Source organism: Triturus cristatus, chromosome 9, assembly GCF_964204655.1.
Source record: "Triturus cristatus chromosome 9, aTriCri1.1, whole genome shotgun sequence".
NCBI lineage: Eukaryota > Metazoa > Chordata > Amphibia > Caudata > Salamandridae > Triturus > Triturus cristatus.
The window spans coordinates 659,884,186-659,890,185 of NC_140592.1; the positions used below are offsets into that span (position 1 = coordinate 659,884,186).

The window sequence follows — 6,000 nt, forward strand, 5'->3', positions numbered from 1 at the left end:
GAAAGAGAGGAGGTAAACTAAGGGGACATAAAGGACAAGATAGATCCCCGCTTATACGCGGCAACTCAGATACGGTCTGAGATCTCCACCACACACCAATGTTAGCCAAGAGTCACGATATTGATAAGTTGCGAACTCCCCTCAGGCGAATATAGGAATACATGTCTTGACTTGGAATGTTAACGGATTGGGACAGAAAATAAAAAGCACAGTGGTACTACAATAACTCAGCAGGCACAACCCCGACATAGTATTAGTGCAGGAAACTCACCTCAAAAGGTAATGCATGCAAGGCACTCGACAGATTTGGATACAAACTAGTTGCACATGCAGGATTCAAAATTAGGTCGAGAGGGGTTGGGATCTTGCTCCGGTCGACGCTCCCCTTCACACCAGGTAGAATATGGTACGATCAAATGGGTAGATCTGTGGTTATAACAGGAAATTGGGAGGGCAAGGTTCTCAACGTGTGTTCAGTATATATACCACCAAGATTACTTACGAACACATTGAAGGAGTTGGGCTCCCTGTGTTAGACCTCCCGGAAGGAATACTGATCATGGGAGGGGACATGAACGGAACAATAGACCCAGCGATGGACAGAATAAAGACCTCAGAACGAGACATGGCGCCCGATCCGCTACGAAACTTTGCAGAAGCGTTGAGGCTAGTTGATTTATGGGGAGTACATAACACAGAGGATAGACAGTACAAGTTGTATTCAGCCCCACATGGGGGATACTCACGCTTTGATGACACAGGGAACAAACACACACTGGTTTAATGGAACAGAGCATAAGACAAAGGGAATCTCTGATCACTCACCAGTAGAAAAGCAGCTGAGAGGGCCCACGAGAAACTTAACCCTGCCCCCCAGAAAGGACCCCTGGCTTTTTCGGGAGAAACAGGTCAGGAATTAATTAGGAGAACAGTCGGAACAATACTTCCAAGATAATATAGGGATGGTAAACTCAAGCAATAGACTGTGGGAGGCATATAAGACAGTGATCAGGGGCCATGTGCAAGGCATAGTTGGAGGGAAAAGGAAGGAACAACAAATTCAGCATGACACACTAGAGAAAGACATCCTACAGCTGGAAAAGAATGCCACGGAGAAAAGCGAGATAGTGGCACAGGCTAGGCAGCAGATCCGTATTAAGCAAAAAGAGAAGAAAGACATAATGGAGGAGGCAGCCGAGACATATGCCAGAGCAAACCAGAGGCGATTGTACGAAGTTGGGGACAAAGCTACCAAACTGTTAGTGTGGCTGGAAAAGATGGACAAAGAACCTAACTGGGTTCTAGACATACGCACTCCACAGATGGAGCTCAAAAGGACAGGGGAGGAAACGCCTCGACATTTGTAGAACACTATGAGGCACTGTATAAATCTACATCTACCAGAACGAGGGAGGATTGTGCAGAGTTACTTAGATTCCTTCCTGTCCCAAGGCTATCCAGTGATGACAGGGAGGAGTTGGACAAAGAACTCACAACAGAAGACATAGTGAGGGCTATAAGGGACTTGCAGTCTGGTAAGGCGGCCGGACCGAAGGGTATACCAATAGAAATCTATAAGGGCGTGGCATCGAAAGTGGCCCTGCCCTTATTAAATATGTACCAAGAAGCTCTTGATCGAGGCAAGCTACCGAAAGACCAGAGATTAGCCACGATTGTTGTGATACCGAAACAGGGAATGTAGCAAGCCGATTGCGGAGCATATCATCCAATATCCCTGCTTAATGTGGAAGCTAAGGAACTAGCAAAAGTGTTAGCAAACAGGCTTGGTGCTGTCATCACCTCTATAATGCACCCGGATCAATCTGGATTTATGCCCCACAGGAGCACCAGGCTCAATCTGCGGAGACTATATGGGGTAATACACACCACTAGGGTTAATCCGAGGACGCAGTACTTCTGTCGTTGGACGCGTGCATGGCATTAAATAATATAGAATGGCCATACCTGTAGGCAGTATTGGAAAGATTTGGGCATGGCTTTTACTCTTGGGTACGGCTCCTCTACGGGGAGCCACTAGCCAGGGTGCGAGTGAATGGAGCGACCTCGAGCGAAATCAAACGCTATAAAAGGCACAAGACAGGTATGCCCTCTTTCTCCCATGCTGTTTGCACTGGCACTAGAGCCCCTGGTGGAATGGGTTAGAATAGACCCACTCATCGGGGGAATTTATGGGGGGGAATGATTGGGAAGAAAAGATCTCTATATGCTGATGACAAATTACTATATTTTACCAACCCCAGGTCCTCGATTAACCAAGCAATTCATATATTCGAGCTGTGTGGAAGTTACTCGGTATATAGAATAAACTGGAATAAATCCCTTCTATATATGCTAGCCGGTGTGACTCTGAGTCTACCAACTAGTGCACATTCCCTAGCAATAAGGGATACATTTAAATACCTAGGCATAACAATATCAAAAGCGGGAAAACAAATTCCTAGAAGATAATCAACTTCCCCAACTGGATAGATTACGTAGGGACATCCTGCATTGCAGGAAACTCCTACTGACCCCGATGGGAAGGACAAACTTATTTAACCCCTTCGCTGCTGCGGACATTCCGCTGCAGCGCTGGGGGGGGCAGGGGGGCAGCGCGGCGGGCCTGTGCTCATGACGGAGCCGCTCCGTCATGAGCCACAGTTGAGCTGTGCTCATGACGGAACGGTTCCGTCATGACTCCGCCCATTTGCGTTGTCGCCCCGCACAGGCGGGGAAACAGCGCCGCGCAGGCGGAGCGGCCGCCGGCAGGATTGTCATGACGGAACCGTTCCGTCATGAGCACACGACAACCGTGGCTCATGACGGAACGGTTCCGTCATGAGCAGGGAAGGGGTTAAAATGATGGCACTGCCAAGATTCCTATATATTTAGCAAAATGCCCCATGTATAAAACCGTCTAGATTCTTTAAGCAGATAGAAACCGAACTAAGACTGCTTCTATGGGATGGGGGGGCAAGCCAGAATTGCTCTGCATAAGCTGCAGCGCAGTGTCTATGAGGGTAGCATGGCAATCGCAGACAAACAAAAAGTACTACGGGGCAGCGCAACTAATGACCATAAACGAATGGGTGTTTGCGGGAAGAGAGGAACCAGCATACAAAAGTTGACCAACAACACATGGGACGGGGAGGATACCTAGCTGCACTATACAATCGACACACAAGCAACACACTATTCACACACACACACACAGAGGTGACAACACATGTGTGGAGGGAAGCTACCGCATTCTTAGGTTGGAAAGATAAATTGACTGAGCGAACGTCAAAGATTCACCCCCAGTCAATAGATCAGGGTTAAATACATTGTTCTTTTTCTCACCATGCCACCCCAGTTTAGACCCAGCTATATGCAAATCAGTCTTGACCCTGTGCCTCATAGGAACAGTCCAGTCTGAACTGCCAAGCCAGGTCTTACCTGGACCAGAAACAAGTATCCTGGGACCAGTTTTGGGGTAACACCCCTCATCAGCCAGGCTAGCTTGAATCAAGTGGCAAAATTACCAAGGGACCCACGTCTGGGCATACAGTCCATCATCTGTATGTCTTTAGCTTTTTCGCCCTAAGTGCATCGGGTATGACCAGACATGGGTCCCTGGCTCACTGTGCCACTGAATTCAAGCTAGCCTGGCTGATATGGGGTGATGCCCTGAAACCAGTGCCAGGATGCTTGTTTCTGGTCCAGGGAAGACCTGGCTTGGCAGTTCAGGCTGGACTGTTCCCATGAGGCACAGGGTCAAGACTGATTTGCATATGGCTGGGTCTAAACTGGGGTGGCATGGTGAGAAAAAGAACAATGGATTTAACCCTGATCTATTGACTGGGGGTGAATCTTTGATTTGCTCTGCATTCCGTCCATCATCTGTGTGTCTTTAGCATAGAATATAACAGGGACCTGGAGGCACCAACTGCAATACGATGCAACACAACTAAATTGTGGTGGCTATGCTCTAATGTCGGCAAATCTATCCCCAGTATTCATTAGTCAACAAGAAGGGCACAGTATTAAAAAATGCTCGTTTTTTTGTGGTGCTTTCATGGCACCAAGCACCCAGCCACCTTAAGTGTAAATCAACTGCACTGCAGTGTAATACAGTAAATCAAGAAAGGCACTGAAGCACAAACGTTATAGTTACTATCATCCAGAAATTGTCTCTGTAACCACGCAAATTCCCTGTTGTCAATTGAAGTCCCAAAATAATAGCGGTACAGAGATCTTGTTTTTTGCAGGAACACTTTTGAATGATTACATATGCAGCAGCCAACACGTGTTTCGTCCTTCTGTACTTTTCCAAGGCTGCAAAATCATACGCAACAGTCATTTGTACTATTTTGTACATAAAAATCATGTCACTAAAAAGGTACCCACGCCATGTGGATATACCATCACTTATTAGCCGTATAGAGCTACTGCAATGTAAACAAATGATAGAAGATGCACCACAAGTTAGGCTGTGAATATTAGTAGAATGGTGGAATTGAAAACAAAGATGACCAGGGTGTGTGTTAAAAACAATCTCGTACAGATATATTTCAATGTGTACTCAAGTGAAACGAGAAATCAGTATCAGTGACTGTCACCACGAATCCCAAAGAATAAAGGATCACCCAATTGTCGTGAATTAGTCGGTCACATCAACTTGATTTGCTTGTGTATTCGGTCGTCACAAAAAATATTCTGACCTGATCGAAGTCACAGAAACACAGTCACTGTTAAGTCCCTGGTCAGCAAAACACCCAATGTTCTAAAACGATTTTCCCATAGTATCTGCTAATATTCACTGTGTAACTTGTGGTGCATCTCCCATCATTTGTTTACATTGCGGTAACTCTATACGGGTAATAAGTGATGTTATATCCACATGGTGTGGGTACGATTTTCTGACATGATTTTTATGTACAAAATGGTACAAATGACTGTCGCACATGATTTTACAGCCTTGAAAAAGTCCAGGAGGACGAAACACGTGTCGACTGCTGCATTTGTGATCATTCTGAAGTGTTCCTGGAATAAACAAGATCTCTGTACTGCCAAGCGTTGGCACGTCAATTGACAACGGGGAATTTGCTAGTTACAGAGAAAAATTTGGGATGGTAACGTGTGTGCTTCGATGGCTTTTTTCATTAACCAACTGCAATTCGAGAATAAACTAGGATACTTAGTAGGAGAGAAACAAAACCCAAAACTAAGATCTTGGTTTTTAATAATACATATTACCCAAAACAAGGATTCTCGTTTAATAACGTTTGGGGGCGAAAATAAAAAGTTGAGCAGCGCCGCCAGGACCACATTTCAGCACCGAACCCTACATCAGAAAGCTAAACCATCATGCCAGTAAGAGGAAGATTCGCAAACCAAAATATGGAGACACTGACGTACACAAAGACTAGGAAAGAGGAATCCACATCTGAACAAAGAATAACGCTGGGACAAGAAGACACAAGCAGTGGGGCAAAAATCAGCCTTCCTCGCGGCGGTCACGTTCAATTCTGCCTCCTCTGACCTAACTCCACCGCTAAAATGTTTCGCACTGCTCCAACTAAAAGTGTGCACCAAACAAAATACACTTAAGTATTTAAAGACTAAAATCCGCGAGTACTCCCCCAAAACATACGACCTACTCATATGCATATTGCTCTACTTACACAAGCAGTCCATACATTCATCCGAGTACCCGTTGTTGTTCATTTAACGGCTCTTTGGCCGTAATCACAGCACTTCCGGGTCTCAGACTAACCAATTCAGTGGGAAGGACTGTTAACATGTTAAGTGACCTAGGATTGGCTTCTTAGCAGCATCTCGGCCAATCGTAGTGAGCCGCACAGACTTCCGAAGCGTTGATTTGCCAGAGAGCCTCCATTGAAGCTTATTTCTCATTACAACAGTATGAATGGCGTCCTTAGCAACCAAGTAGCAGCATGTGGCTGCCTGAAATTGTTTGCATGTACTGATGTGCCCTGCTGTTGAGCTTGTATTGCT

The 6,000-nt window shown here is 45.8% G+C and overlaps 1 protein-coding gene across 2 annotated transcripts in view; it reads right to left on the reverse strand.

Moving 5' to 3' along the window:
- Window positions 1-5,767, reverse strand: part of CCDC61 (coiled-coil domain containing 61) — a 538,795-nt gene extending 533,028 nt beyond the window's left edge. For both annotated transcript variants that reach the window (XM_085625716.1, XM_085625715.1), the window contains exon 1: window positions 5,667-5,767. The gene's annotated coding sequence lies outside the window, so the exon portion shown is untranslated. The remainder of the gene's footprint in view (window positions 1-5,666) is intronic.
- Between the last annotated feature and the right edge of the window lie 233 nt (window positions 5,768-6,000).